Raw genomic sequence first — 14,838 nt, forward strand, 5'->3', positions numbered from 1 at the left:
CACGTTCGTCCTGGGAAAAAAAACACCGCCACACACAGGGGTCGACCCAGGGAAGCTAAACGAACGCACCCATTATATAATGCATTTGATGTCACATTTGAGGATCCAGCCATGTCAGCAAATGACCTAGTTGTTGGGGCGTTCCTGAAGAGTGTTATTTTTAAAGGAAACCAATCATGTAAAAAAACACAGGATTGTACGGTAGCTGATCTCCGCCATAGGGCGTAATAACGCCGTATAGGGCGTTATAACGCCACACTGGAAAAGTGTTTAGTTGTTGGCGGAGATCAGCCACAGTAGGATTGCACTAAAAAACATTGACATATTAATCAACTTGTTAAATTCCCAACGGTCACATCAGAGGGTAAACAGCATACCTCAACCAATATGCATAACAGCTGCGGGATAAGTCTGCAAGTCGCCAAGGAAGCAATGCGGGAGAACATCATTTTACCCCTTGCCCGACGAAAGAGCAACCGCACACGAACAACGCTCTCAGTAAGCGATATGTTTTGAAAGAAAACATCCATCGAGTGGCCTGATGTCGTCTCATTGTGGATTTGATTGATAAGCATAAAAAGGCCATTAAAATGGCTGCCCGCTTTACCTGCGCGCTTCACCTACGCGGGGCATTATATCATTAACACTTTGCTTTCATGACTAGTTTCCTTGATATTACAAGAACACTTCCGGTACTGATTACACAAAAAACAGATACACGGTTTGAAGTAATTGGAGGCTCTAAAACGCTAGGTGGCAGCAGAGGAACTGGGTAGAAACTCCCATTGTTTATGTAGTTCTGAACATGCGCACTTTGAGAACGATGGATTCACATGGCGGGTCTGCTGCCACCTAGCGTTCCAAACGTCCCCATTTGAACACGGCCCACACCTTATTGCAATCAAAAGATGTGTTTTCTTATCCATTCAGTTGAGTAGAGTCTTTCATAGACACAAACTCTTAGTTTCCTCGACACATGTCCCTACAATTGGGTTGCTGCGAACCATTTGAGAATTAGTTTAAGCTATCAAAACTCTTTCTTTCAGCCCTTTCAGGCTGATAACAAGAAGCCTACTCTACTTTTCATTTTTGTTCATTTGCCTCGTGAAAGTATGTAGGGCTATTGTTCACATGGTTCCTCATAGAAAATATTGATTAGCGAATGATTGTGCTAAATTAGTTATGAATTCATTGTATCATAATCTTTGATCAGTGTGCCTTTTGCAGCTTGTGGTCATGTCCAATGTTTGTCCGTCCTTTTGTTGGTTTGTCTGTCTGATATTTTGCTTATACATTGCATATTGGCTGTTTTATACAAGCTTCTGCTTTTCAAAACAGCCTCAATACACTATTTATTACATTTATCTTGCATACTGCATCTTATTTTTGTATTTTTGGTTCACTCATATGCTTGTCATTATTTGTATGGAAATAAACCTGTATCTGAATCTCAATCTGAATCAAACCACTTTATAAATTTGTGCCCAGGTGACAATCTACTTTCATCTGAAATGCTGTCACCTCAGCGAAAAGTGTATTTATCGAAAATATTGCGCCTTTGCTCCTTGCACTACACGAAACATATAAGCTGGTCTTATGACAAGCACGGGTTTGGATACTTTAAACCTATTGTGGCTGTCACTCGCTTCAATGCCGGAGTGGGTGGCGTTTACATTTTGTCACTGGCAATAATAAAAGTAGCGGTAAAAAGATTCGCTCGTTCAAATTAGATGTCATGGTTGGAGTGTTCCTTCCAATTTAATTTTGATGTCTGTTTGTTTGTGTCAAGCATGCCCACGTATACCTTTTTTTTCTTCTTTTTTTTCTTCTTGTTCTATGGAACGAAAGAGAAGGCGGATTTGTTTTCCAAAAGTCGGTTTTTTTTTTCACAGTAAAAGCTTCTTTGAAATTATATTATTATATCCCCCCCCCCCCTGCACAGCACTGTTGTATTTAATTCTTCAAATGCAAGTTTGCCAACATAAAACCATGTTTATTTTCCCCATACACAGCAGTGTTTGTATAAATGATTTACTTCATCATATGCAAATTCGCCACGAATATGGTTTTAAAAACCCACTCTAAGTAGGGGCATGTAAGGACAAAAATGAAAATCACTCTCTCGCACACGGAAACAGAAAAAGATATTCCTCCAAAAAAATCAATATGCATGGAAGCATGCACGAGACAATGATACTCAAGGAGACGAATAGGTGGAAAACATGATGTAGGATGGGCTCATTGTTCCACATCTCAGCTAGGCGAGAGTATAGGGATGAGAAGAGAAAATGCAGATAACCCCCCCCCCCCCCCCCTCAGGAGGAACCAGGCTGGACACGCGGGTGGCACATTATCAAGAAACCTCATGGCCGTGAACATTTTCAATGTGATTTATCTTGCGAATAATTGCTTCGCCAACTCAAACAAAAACGTTTCTGTCTTCTTCCTTAGAACAATTATCTGCCTTTTGTTCTTTTGACCCAAAGCATAAAACTCATTGCCAATTCTGATGGCTACACAAATACATTATCAAGAATGGGACCGGAAAAACACACTGCATTCCGTAAAATGCTTTGTTTTCGTACCTCCTCTTCACGCATTAGTAAGCCTTGATTTTCTTTTAAAGTGTTTTGTTAATGGCTTTTCATTATAAAGGAATAAATAATTCATTAACACAAAAAGACGATCAGAGCATACTGATCGAAACGTCAAGTTAAAACCAACGGTTCTTTCCAGAACCACCACCAACTCATTAGAGATAGTCATTACATGGTGTTACCGCAAACCTTTCTATATCGTATTTCCACCATGCAAAGTTTCAAATCGTACTTAAAGGAACACGTTGCCTTGGATCGGTCGAGTTGGTCTTTGAAGAGCGTTTGTAACCGTTTTTTTTTTATAAAATGCATATGGGTAGAAAGATGTGGTAAAAGTAGAATACAATGATCCACACAAACATGCCTCGAAATTGCACGGTTTTCCTTTTACCTCGTAGACTAACAGGGTCGGCCATTTATGGGACCGTTTTAGTTCGCACAGTAAAAGGAAAACCAGGCAATTTCGAGACAAACTCGTGGATCATTGTATTCTACGATGCAAGGCAACGTGTTCCTTTAAAAACAGCAATTACAATACCTTCAAAAAGTTTGACCTATCCTCTTCAATGAAGTTTATTAATTTTGATTTTTTTTTAAACAAAACTTGAGTTGTAACTAAAGTTTTCCAAACTGAACATTTAGACGTCTGTGCGGCACCATAATGTAGCCCGGGCTACATTTAGGTCCGGGCTACATATAGGGCATGTTTGGGGCTACATTTAGGTCAGATTTATGAAATCGCTGCTCTTACATTGAGGGAAACGGCTACCAAAAACAAAATATACACTAATTTGCTGCTCTAGACATATTTACGATTCATCCAAACGGCAATCAGGTCAACATGCGGTGTATCATTACAGGGACTCATTTTGGCAAATGATGGAAAGCAAACATCAAGAAGTTTTCAACTGCTGATAATTACTGCGAAAAAAAAAACAGAAAAAAAAAACACGCTCCGTTTCAGAAGGAAGATAGGGGGAACACAACATTGAACTGTGACGTCGCATATTGCAGATCTGCAATATAAATTAACCATGAAAGAGAAACTAACTATTCCTAAATCAAAGCGTAGCCGCCAAGTCTATCCTCTGGCCCGTTCAAAAGCTCGAGTATTAGACCAAAACTGGTGGCTTAGTGGGGACAATGGATTGGGCCCAATTTTATGGCTCTGCTTACCATCGAAGACCTCGTAAACATTGTTAGCGTAGAATGCCTACAGTAACGTGGACTACGCATGCGCAGAAGCCACAATTCACCGATAACCAGTGAAATACGCTTGCCGTATGAGCACAGAATTCCCTGCTTCCGTAATCGCCGATTCTCTGCGTACGAAAAGCAGAGCCATGAAATTGGGACCTGCTCAAATTACAAGGCTAGCGCAGAAATTCGGCGCTTGCACGTAAGCGGGGAATAATCATCGTAAGCGCAGAATTCGGCGGCAAGCAGAGCCATGAAATTGGGCCCTGGTAATGAGTTAGTTTGTGTGACCGGGGCGTGGCTTACAGTGGAATGACGTCACACTTGACGATTACCCCGATCATAAACCGATACAACATACTTCATCTCTACTAATAACTAACGATTCATGTCGGGGTCTGCATGAAAGATTAAAGCTCTGATTATTATGCACAATGTTTGAAGCTAATAACGAAACGCTTCCAGCTTCAAACTGGTTTGAAAATTCTGTGATAAGTGGTTGTCTGCACTATATTATAACATCCATCATAACACATCATCAGTGTAGTCACGTCCGACTGAGCATTGACTGAACGCAACGTCAGTCAGCACGTTCAATTGACGTCACGCAATGGCAAAAGCCACAACTCTGATGAAGATTTTCAACTTGGACACTGCATAACATTTATCGATAAAATGTATCCCAGATACAGAGCCTTTGTCTGAGCATTTTGACGCCACACTTCATGAACAACCCAAGATACTATAGTCTGACTGGTCGTTGTCAAATGCACCATTGACATCGCATTCATTTCACACGAAGATTCGAAGTCAACTCACACGTACACAAAAACATTACACATTGATAGAAACAGTGTTATGTACTACACAATAATATGCACACGCTGCACACACGCAGACGACCGTGCAAGCTGGTAAATTACATAACCTCGGACCAATCATAACGCAGACCTGGAAAGCTTACGTCACAGCACCTTTATCCAATGAAATCATTACTAAACCAATAGGCTTGTAAGATCGGTGCCGTGTCTTTATCCATGCAGGGGACCAGTGTACACTATACAGTTAAAGAGTTATCAACCATCCATTAAAAGGAAACCATGAAGTGTCCTGTTAATCAAAATGAACACCAATACAATGATACCGATTATCGAGAAATTACTATTGAGTATTTCAAAACCAACTCACACTACTCAAAAGAGATATTCACATTATCACATCGTGTTTTATAGCAAACTTTACCAGTTATTTTTCCATCATGCAAAGTTTCAAATCCTACATAAACCTTCTTATCATCATAAGTCAAGCAATCCTCTAGATTTTTTTTCTTTCTTTTCATCTTTTTCGGTATTGCTTTTGTACCCCCTTTCCCTCCCCTCTTCGATCACAACTCCATGACAATGCCGTCTTCCCCGGATCTGATCAGATACTTGGAAATATATTTAGGTCAAACAAAATCAATTTCGATTACCCTGGATGACAATAAAGGCTTCTACATTTTTTAGATTAATCTTCACAGCACTCTACATGACATGACTTGCTTGTTGTATTATACAGACACGACTGGCTGTATAAAGTGAAGATATCACCATTGCAGTGTGAATGCGAAGATGATTTTCTAGCCTTTTGTCGTTGACAAAAACAAAATTCTCAGACTGAACCATGTTTCATTTTGATACTTTAAATTCAAATGAACGAAAAGGGGGATTATCTAGAAACCAAACAATCGCATGTTTTAATGAAGTGTGTTTTATATTATGATTGGTCAGTTTTTGGTTAAAGGCAGTGGACACTATTGGTAATTGTCAAAAACTAGCCTTCACAGTTGGTGACACTTAACATATGCAGGTTGATGGTATAAAACATTGTGAGAAACGGCTCCCTCTGAAGTGCCATAACAATAAGTATTATATATTTTATAGCTACCAGCAGGCATGTACAGCCATATAACAAATTTTTAAAAACTTGTTCACTTGAAATTTTATGTGAAATTGCCAAATACAAAATAAGTATTTATGACCAGATCAATGCTATAGTTGAAGATCTACTTATCGCAGACTTTCCATCTATTGAATTTTAACTACTTTGTTATAATTTTCTCTTAATTTGGAAAAAAAAACCATTGGGCACATAAAAAACTTGAAAGGGCATTATTAATTGATATTAGTCTACAGCAAGTTTTATTGTCGTGTCGCGGCCCAGCTGTCTAGCGCAACAGACTCCAGTTATGATGGCTCAGTCACAAGTGTGGGTTTAGAATCCCGGTCATGACGCAAGTGTCCTTGAGCTAGACATGTTAACGTTACATTGCTTCTCTCCGCCTAGGTATGCAAGTCGGGAATTGGATTTTGTTAGATGAACCACTAAGTACTTGCTAAAAGAAGCTGTTTGAGGCTTAATGCTCCCCGGAAATGTTTCTTCAGAATTTTCACAAATTATACTGCATGAAAAAGTCTCGGAAGGCTTTTTGAACACATTGTCATGCATGCTCATGCATTTTGAAATATGGGAACTGGTTTTGAGTAAAATCCATACTCGAAATCATCCAGGCGATGTACATGGTAATCATGATCTATTTCTGGGTAACAGTTGTTGTCCTTTTCAAAGTTCAAGAGTACGTTTCATATAGAGACCTACCAGGATTTAACATGGAATTAACAAACGCACAGAATGGTGCTTTCACAAAGTATGGGGCCAGTGGAATGAAGTAATGTTTGCGGTGACACCATGTAAACTCTATTCTCCAGAACACGATCAGAGCATACTGATCAAAACGTCGAGTTGAAACCAACGGTTCTTTTCAGAACCACCCCAACTCATTAGAGATAGTCATTAAATGGTGTTACCGCAAACCTTTCTCATAGCAGAGCCGGTTTCTACTTGTCGATGTTTCGGTCAGTGTGCTCTGCTGACCACCGTCTTCGGGAGAACGCAGTTGTTTCACATTGCCGTGTGTCTTACACAAACAACGCAAAGAAAACAAAATATCAACGAAGCATCAGAATCACTAGAGAGACAAAAACAACTATTTCTACATGACCTTGTCAAGTTCTTAGCGTAAGAGACATGTGCCTGCCCTGTCACTGATTAGCTCGAGTGTATACGATCAACCCAATGTCAAGTAGAAGAAAGCCCCCTCGTCTTGCTCTTTTCAAATGAGCGATAGAGTTGACGAGATTCTGGTGGTCTCAAGACATGCAGAAATTAAATAGGAATCGCCAATCACCGTTTCAGCATTGCCCTCGAGCGTTTCCATTAACAACATGAAGACAAGCTATATCTCTCTCAAGTACATGGTAGATCTTTCCTCTACTTGTGCTATCTGGGAAACGTCTTGATTGCGTTCGAGAGAGAGAGAGAGTAAATAAGAGAAACGCTGTATTTGTGAGGGGAAAGGGCCAATTTAGGTACTGTATATCGATGATAATATTGGTCGACGACGAGGCATCGTCTCCTATAGCGTGTTAGATTATATGAGAAAAGCGATTACACGAGCAATCCGTCACAGTTACCCGTCTGGTATGCTGTTATGATTGTTCACTTTGATATGAAAACCATGTAATTGTGTATCTAACCAGAAAAAAAGATCCCTTCTCTTGTTCATGCGTTGACAACAAAATTGAACGGTTTCGTCAACAGTTAAACTAGGGCATGCGTAATAGATGGAGCGGGACCCTGATTTGGGAAAACTTCTTACTGACAGCCTTGCAAAACGACATCAACAAGATATCTTTACCAAGGCTGTGAGCAAACAAAACACCTGTCCCGAAAAAGAACAGTGAAACTCAAAGATTCGTTCACGGGCACTATTTAAGACTCTGACCATACTCAACACATGCCTTGAAAAAGAAAAAAGAAAAAAGCTTACCTAACGTAAAGACTGACTCAAGGCTTGTAAAAAAAAACACCCAGACAAACAAACAAACTAGCAAACAAATTTGGATTGAAATGCTCACATTCATTGACCGGGATTAAACGGTAAATACATAGGCATGTATTGTTCCAGTCATTTAATGAGCTCCCAGAAAACGCGATCAATTTCACCCTTGCAAAGTGTAAAATATTCATTACAATTATTATTTACCCAGTCCCAAAATGACTATTGCAATCAATATTGAACAATGCCGGCAGATTAGCCAAGGGCATCATATCTTAATAATTACTACAGAATCCATATCAGGGTCACAACCGGCGGGTCAATAACAAGCACTAAAACAAACCACACTACAATATTTAGGGCACCACATGAAACAATATAAACCTTCAAGTTCTAAGAAACCCGAACAACACAATGTGAGCCCCCCAAAAAATACAAACGCCACGGAAAGAACAGAAAATTTGTAAATAATTTCGAAAACGTGTTTTACATTATTATAGGGAAGGGGCGAGCAACGCAAATCACGTGATCACGCGCAGACTGCCAAAACGATCAACTCTTCGTGAAACCTGAAAACCCGACTTGATTTTTGTTTACGCTCTTGTGTGTAATATTATAAGAATGCATATAAGGGGCCTGTGGCTCTTCAACAATCATTTTTTGTTTGTATTGTTTTAAGATGAGTAGCTTTACATTAAAACGGTGACGAATTTCGCGTATATGTAAACACGTTCCAATCAACCGTTACCGCTTGATGAATCAAATAACATGAATCTAAGAATTTGGGCAGACCTTCGAGCACATCTTCAAAAACCACCAACAAACCATCGAAAACTAATTATTGGGGGCGATTGGAAATCCAAGGTGGACCTCGAACCGAGGTCTCTCATAAAACTTTAATCGCAAGGAAAAACGACAAATGTGAAAACCATGATTACTTCCCAGGGTTGGGAACGAGGCAAGATGCGGTATGTACATCTATTCTCAAGGACATAGTTCATTAAGCTCTTATTACGTGGTGTTTTGCTAAAGTAAACGGTATCCATTTATTTTGAGACTTTTAACAGCAACATAAGCTAAGCATCACCCGCTTTGGTCAAGTTTAACAATTCGTATACCGTGACAACAGTATAAACTCATCCAAGAGTATGGGCTTTTTGCCAAAAAGGATATTGAGATTGTGGTTACAATATTCAAGAAGAGTAAAGGTTTACATAAAAGGATTTATAATTGCTGCTAGAAAGCTAACTTTCCAACATTACATTCCGGAAAGGCCGGGACGGCTGCAACCAAAATGATCTACGGATAAATGCAAAATGTATTAAAGGCATGACGTTTCAACCCTAGCAGAATTTTAACTTTTTAAGTGACTTCCCCAAAAAACATTCAATCTTATTCCGCAAGGCAAAAACGACAAATGGGATAACCATTATTACTTCTCCAGGTGGGAAACACGATAAGGTATTTAAGAAGCAGCTTGCATGCATCTGATCTCAAGGACTTAGTTCCTTAAGCTCCCATTACTTGGTGATTTGCGAATGTAAACGGCATATCATGTTTGTAAGGGGATTGATCACAGCCGCACAGCTCAAGCTGGAGCTGTCATCACAGGCTTCGGTCAAGTTTAACATTTCTTACGCCTGGATCGCCTCCAAGCAAAATGTTGATCTAGGATCAAATTGTTTCATCAAGCGTAAAGGACAAACCAGATAAAGCCGTTTTTATGAAGTTAAAGGAAGTGGACACTTTTGAAGTAGAGAGAGGTTGATGGTATAAAACATTGTGAGAAACGGCTCCCTCTGAAGTGCCATTGTTTTCGAGAAAGAAGTAATTGTCCACGAATTTGATTTCGAGACCTCAGATTTAGAACTTGAGGTCTCGAAATCAACCATCTAAACGCACACAACTTCGTGTGGCAAGGGTTATTTTTCTTGCATTATTATCTCGCAACTTCGATGACCGATTGAGCTCAGATTTTCACAGGTTTGTTATTTAATGATTTTGTTGAGATACATGAACTGTGAAGGCTAGTCTTGGACAATTACCAATAGTGTCCGCTGCCTTTAAAGGTGCTGTACGGCATTTTTATTTTAAAAGGTTCCGGGTTGTGTGACGGCCTGAGGGCTCACTCGGTTCGCTTTTTTGCACAAAATTAAAGCCCGGTTCAGACTTCCTGAATGCGAATGAGATACCAATTTTGACGTCACAAATTCGCAACGATTAATTCGTATCAGTGGATTGTGATCAACTCCTGCGAAACATTCGTATCGAAAAAACAACCATGCGACGTCAAAAATCGTATCGTATTCGCATTCACAGGAAGTATGAACCGGGCTCTATTAAATGTCAAGACAAAAAGGTGAACAAACAATGGGATGACACTGACAAGTCGATAAAGATGGGAGTGTCTTTGTCCACCTGCTGCAACCAAGGACTCACTTTAGTTTGACTTGGTGTACAAGACCAAAAAGGATATGGTTCAAAAATCAAGTTCAAAGTTAAGTTCAAACAATTAGAGAAGTCCTCGGTTTGTTTGGGTCAACAAACATAGATGTGTTTAAACATTTTTTAGTTACAAACGTACTCGGTGTTGAAAAGAGTTCGTACATCTTGTCACGTTGTTAAAAGAATAGCATAGAAGTGACAAAACAAAACAAGAACACTGTCTGTGTTCAATTCCACAAGATTCGTTTAAAGATGAGGTATAGTGACGCCACGATACAGATCACCATGGCAACAGTATTGGCTCATCCCAGGCTTAGTTTAAGCACTTTTTGCCCAGATTGATCGAGATAATGGCCAAAATATTTAAGAAGGGTGAAAAGCATAATTAAATAACTTGTGTTGTTCACTTTATAAAATGAAAGTTTTCAGTCCGTAAAGCTGTATTTATGAAGGGGGGGGGGGGGGCTGCAACCAAAATGATCTATAGATGAATGAACATATTTTGAAAGGCCTGACGTTTCAACCTTAGCAAAATCTTGTCCACAAAAACGACGTCCCGAATATTATTGACTCCCTCTAATTGCTTTTTTCCCCCCAAGTATATCCGGCCACCTCAAATTTGTTTGTTGTAGAGAGGTTAGAACGAATGCTACCATGCATGTGACGTGTCAACTGAGCCAAAAAAACTATCAAAACCAAATGAAATCACAGCTGGGGTTGCAGAAATCCAACTCTTATTAAAAGTGTGTGCCTTTATCACCGCAGACGGTGCAGAGAAAGGAGAGATAAATTATATTTAATTGATAAATCACTGGGGAGCCGCTTGGAAATCATTCAAAGAGTTGGCTAGGCACCTGTAGACTAAATAAGGTTTTAACAAATTTGAACCCACAAAAAAACACCTTTTCTTGTCTTTTTTTTTTCTTTCTTTTTTTCTTTCTGACTTGGGGAAATATATTTATTTGGACTGGTTAATTTATGTAGTTATTTTTCTCGCGGAAATTTGTTATTTGCGCCCTTTTGTTGCAATAAAAATTATTAAAAGGGAGTAGCATTTCAGAGACTAATTTATAAATCATCTTTTTCCAGTTACAATAGGTGATGTTGTTTACTCTGTCTTCGTAAATACCTTACCAAAGTTTCGTTATTGCGTAAAAGGTTGAGAATCGCGTACACATGTTATTACTTCGAATAAACACTGAAAAATGGCAGACAAATAAAGCAACCTTCCCTCTTGAGTGATACTTGTGTGGATCATTATATTCTACTTTTAAAATATCTTTCTAACCATATGCATTTCATAACAAACGGTTTCAAACGCTTTTTATAGACCAACTCGTCCGATCCAAGGCAACGTGTTCCTTTAATACAGCTCGCTGCTTCCGCCTATCCCGACATCCTTCAACCCATTTCCTGTCAATATCAGCCAATGAAAAAGAAAATGCAATCTGTTTGGATTATTGGTGGCCACCACATACGTGCCAGACTAGACACAACTGTAACCTCACCGGTGAATTAGTCCAATGTCAGCAATCGATCCACGACTTCAACCAACATTTATATTCCAACTCTACTAATACTTCCCCGCCCCCCGCCTTCAATCGGCTCTTGGTGCCTTGGGATGTGTTTTCCTACGGTCAGCCTACACTGTTTGTTCACACAAAAACGTCCACACCTGTCTGGTTTTGCCTCTTGTGACAATGCGCTGTCGCACTATGTACGTGTACAGCGGTTGGTTAAAACTTGGTATCTCCTTCAGTTGGTATCTCTTGTTTTCTGCGGGTAGCCTCCTCGTCTGCCTCAGCGTCCGTATACTAGAAGACATTAAACAACTTGGGAATTGGAAAATAACTCAACTACCTTGGATGTCAAGGCAAACATTTGTCCAGTAAATTAAATATTGTATCAATACGAGTGTAGGAACAGTGCGGCTGGCGGGTTTGTTATTTTGTGGGGTTGTGTTTACCCGTGTCAAGGTAATCATGTTTTGATTTGGAGCCGTGCGTTTCACTTGGCGACGGTGGATTTTGTCACGTCGTGTACGAAAGGGAATGGATTGTAACGGTGGTAGTGAGATTGGGGGTTTATAAGCTAATAAGAAATAATTCTTGAAGTCGTCAGTTTGGTTTCAGGTAGAAGTGATAATATAGCTTTAGAACCTTTGGAAATAATTATTGTCATGATTTTGCCTTGAAACAAAACTAAGGCTCGATCGCAACTTAATAAATTTTACCTATCTTGGAACTTGAGAGGGCCAAATTATTTACGTAACAAAACAATACAAATTGTGGCGTCGTATAGCACTCGCATCCGTCAGTTTAGTGGCGCTCAGGGCACTTCAACGTCCCGCAAGGTTTGGTGGAGGTACCAGACCAATTCCTTTACGTAGTTCATCCACCATCTAACTGTTTAAAGGTGCTGTTGCGCAATGCAGCCAATCACGATGAAATTCAAACAGTTACGTATCGGAGTATCCACATTTCATTAAAGAGAAGTAATCGTAACAGATTCTCAGTACTTTCAAAATAGTTTGTCTCCAAGCTTGCTAAAATTGAACAAGAAGCATCAGAACGCCTACATTTAATATAAGAGGAGTTTGTTATAAGCACTTTTAAAAATGATTGTCTTTAAGCTCGCTGGGATTGAACAAGTAGTTTAGAACACCCACGTTTCTTACTAAAGAAATAATCTAAAAGCTTTCTCAGCAGTTTCAAATTGTTTCAGTGGTGAATAAATGATGGCGCTGTCCAATTTAGTGACATTTTAAGACTGTTGACTTCACACCATAGGTTTGCAAAAGTAAATGTTTGCAAGGTGCATGGTTGGGGCCCATGTCAGTTTAATATCTGCCATTTTGTTACTGTAACCATGGGGTGTGTGGTGGTGGGTGGACATAATTATTCGGGGTGACCAACGGTGGCGTCATTTAATTGTGTAGGTGGGGGTGAGACCGCGGGGATATTTTTCAGATCCCCTTCATATCGATACAAAAACATGTTTTCGTGCCTCAATTTCGTGCACTCTTCAGCTGCGGGTGTGATCGTCTCTGATCACGCTGTCAACTATGAATGTGTATACAGAACAAGTGCGCCTTTACAAATGCTGTGTTTTATGTATTTTTATTATTAATGTATGCGTTTCAAAGAATGTGGCCGATGCGCCACTCGGAAGTCAAACAGTCCAATAAGAAATGAACACAAAATTCGTTGCCTTAACCTGACCGTAATGTTACCGATAGTTGATTTTTCTGCGTTTCTGTTATAAGGTTTAATTTATTTCCGATAATCGTTGTACTTTTTCCGTTCCCCCTTTTTAATACGTTAAATACTTTTGTAATCTAACCTTATACTAGCAACTCGGCTGATGATGCCGCGATTTTGTTAATTTGTTTTTAACAAACCATTTATGAACGAGTCAAATGAATGAATCACTGCATGAATTAATTAATTAATCGATGAATGAATTAATGAAGGGATGAATGAAGTGATGAATAATGCATTAACACATCCTGAACGAGAGTTTCTGTTTGCTATCAGCTCACACATTGAACCTTTTATTGATGACGGGACCGATGGGGTCGAGCGGAGTACCGTCATGGGCAATAGCGGTGATGACAAGATAAGCCAGTCATAAAAAAAAGTTAAGAAATTAATTGAACAAACTTTGAGCTCCACTTACTTGATTTATAATCCGTATGTAGAAGACGTTCTTGTGGTGTTAATGTGGTCCGAAGGGGTGAGTATTTTGTCGGATCAAGAAGTCACTCAAGTGAGTTGAATTCAGCAATAAACTACCTGGAGACAAAGAATACAAAGGAGGGATCGACTATTTAATCAATTGTTTTCATGTTTGCAGGATCTCTATAAAATTAATAGTGAAAACTATGTCGCACAGTTTTTCGGAAAACACACTCTTCCGTTTAATAGACGTTAACTTTGCAACGGGGATAAGGAATATTAATTGTGGTTTTACACAGGCATATATATAGGGTCGGATCCGAACCCAGACCATTCCAGAGCAGACACTAGACACTGTCCTTCTATTAACAGTTGTACAAATTGAAATCACATGTTCATTTTTTTTCCAAAATACTTTTTAAACACACAGTTTCTCGAACATGACTTTATCTCAGAGATTATTTCATACAAATTTTTTGTTAATGAAGTTCATCATCAAAAAGCATTTAGACTAGAAAAATGTAACACTGTTGTTATTCTCAATTATCCTAATAAGACGATGTGTGTTGACAATCTCAAATCTGAAGGCGAACGGATTTGTTTTAACACAATTAGTAAGATAACTTCATTTAGACTCTAAAAGGTGAGAAAGTAGCAGAACAAAATCCCTGGCACAAGTTTTGAAAACTTGTTAATGTAAAGGGAGAGTAGTTTTGTTCGTTTCTTTCTTAAGCGACCTCTTTAATCACTGATGTTAATCCCGGGCCATTAGGTTCACATTTCGGTAACGGTTTCCAACAGGCCGTCTATTGCACTTAAACGGATGAGTGATTCTTCGCCATCTTGAAATAATTTGCTTTGACATTTCTTACAGAAGGTTGGGTGTGAAAATCCTCGCAACTTCACTTCACTATGCGTTCCGGTATTTAAAGTAAAGTACTACATTTTTGTTCGCATCAGGCATTCAAAAACATACTTGCTGTATATCTACAGATTTTTCGAGAGGAAAACCACAAAACAATCAATATAAAAAACTTAAGTCTTG

At 39.2% G+C, this 14,838-nt stretch overlaps 2 protein-coding genes across 3 annotated transcripts in view; both read right to left on the reverse strand.

Moving 5' to 3' along the window:
• Positions 1-14,838, reverse strand: part of LOC139949578 (uncharacterized) — a 222,733-nt gene that overhangs the window by 107,416 nt on the left and 100,479 nt on the right. The window lies entirely within an intron of this gene.
• LOC139949577 (growth hormone secretagogue receptor type 1-like) overlaps positions 1-14,838 on the reverse strand; it is a 206,504-nt gene that overhangs the window by 98,042 nt on the left and 93,624 nt on the right. For both annotated transcript variants that reach the window (XM_071947976.1, XM_071947977.1), the window contains exon 4: positions 13,795-13,910. The gene's annotated coding sequence lies outside the window, so the exon portion shown is untranslated. The remainder of the gene's footprint in view (positions 1-13,794; positions 13,911-14,838) is intronic.

The sequence above is a fragment of the Asterias amurensis genome, chromosome 17 (genome assembly GCF_032118995.1).
Source record: "Asterias amurensis chromosome 17, ASM3211899v1".
Classification (NCBI taxonomy): Eukaryota; Metazoa; Echinodermata; class Asteroidea; order Forcipulatida; family Asteriidae; genus Asterias; species Asterias amurensis.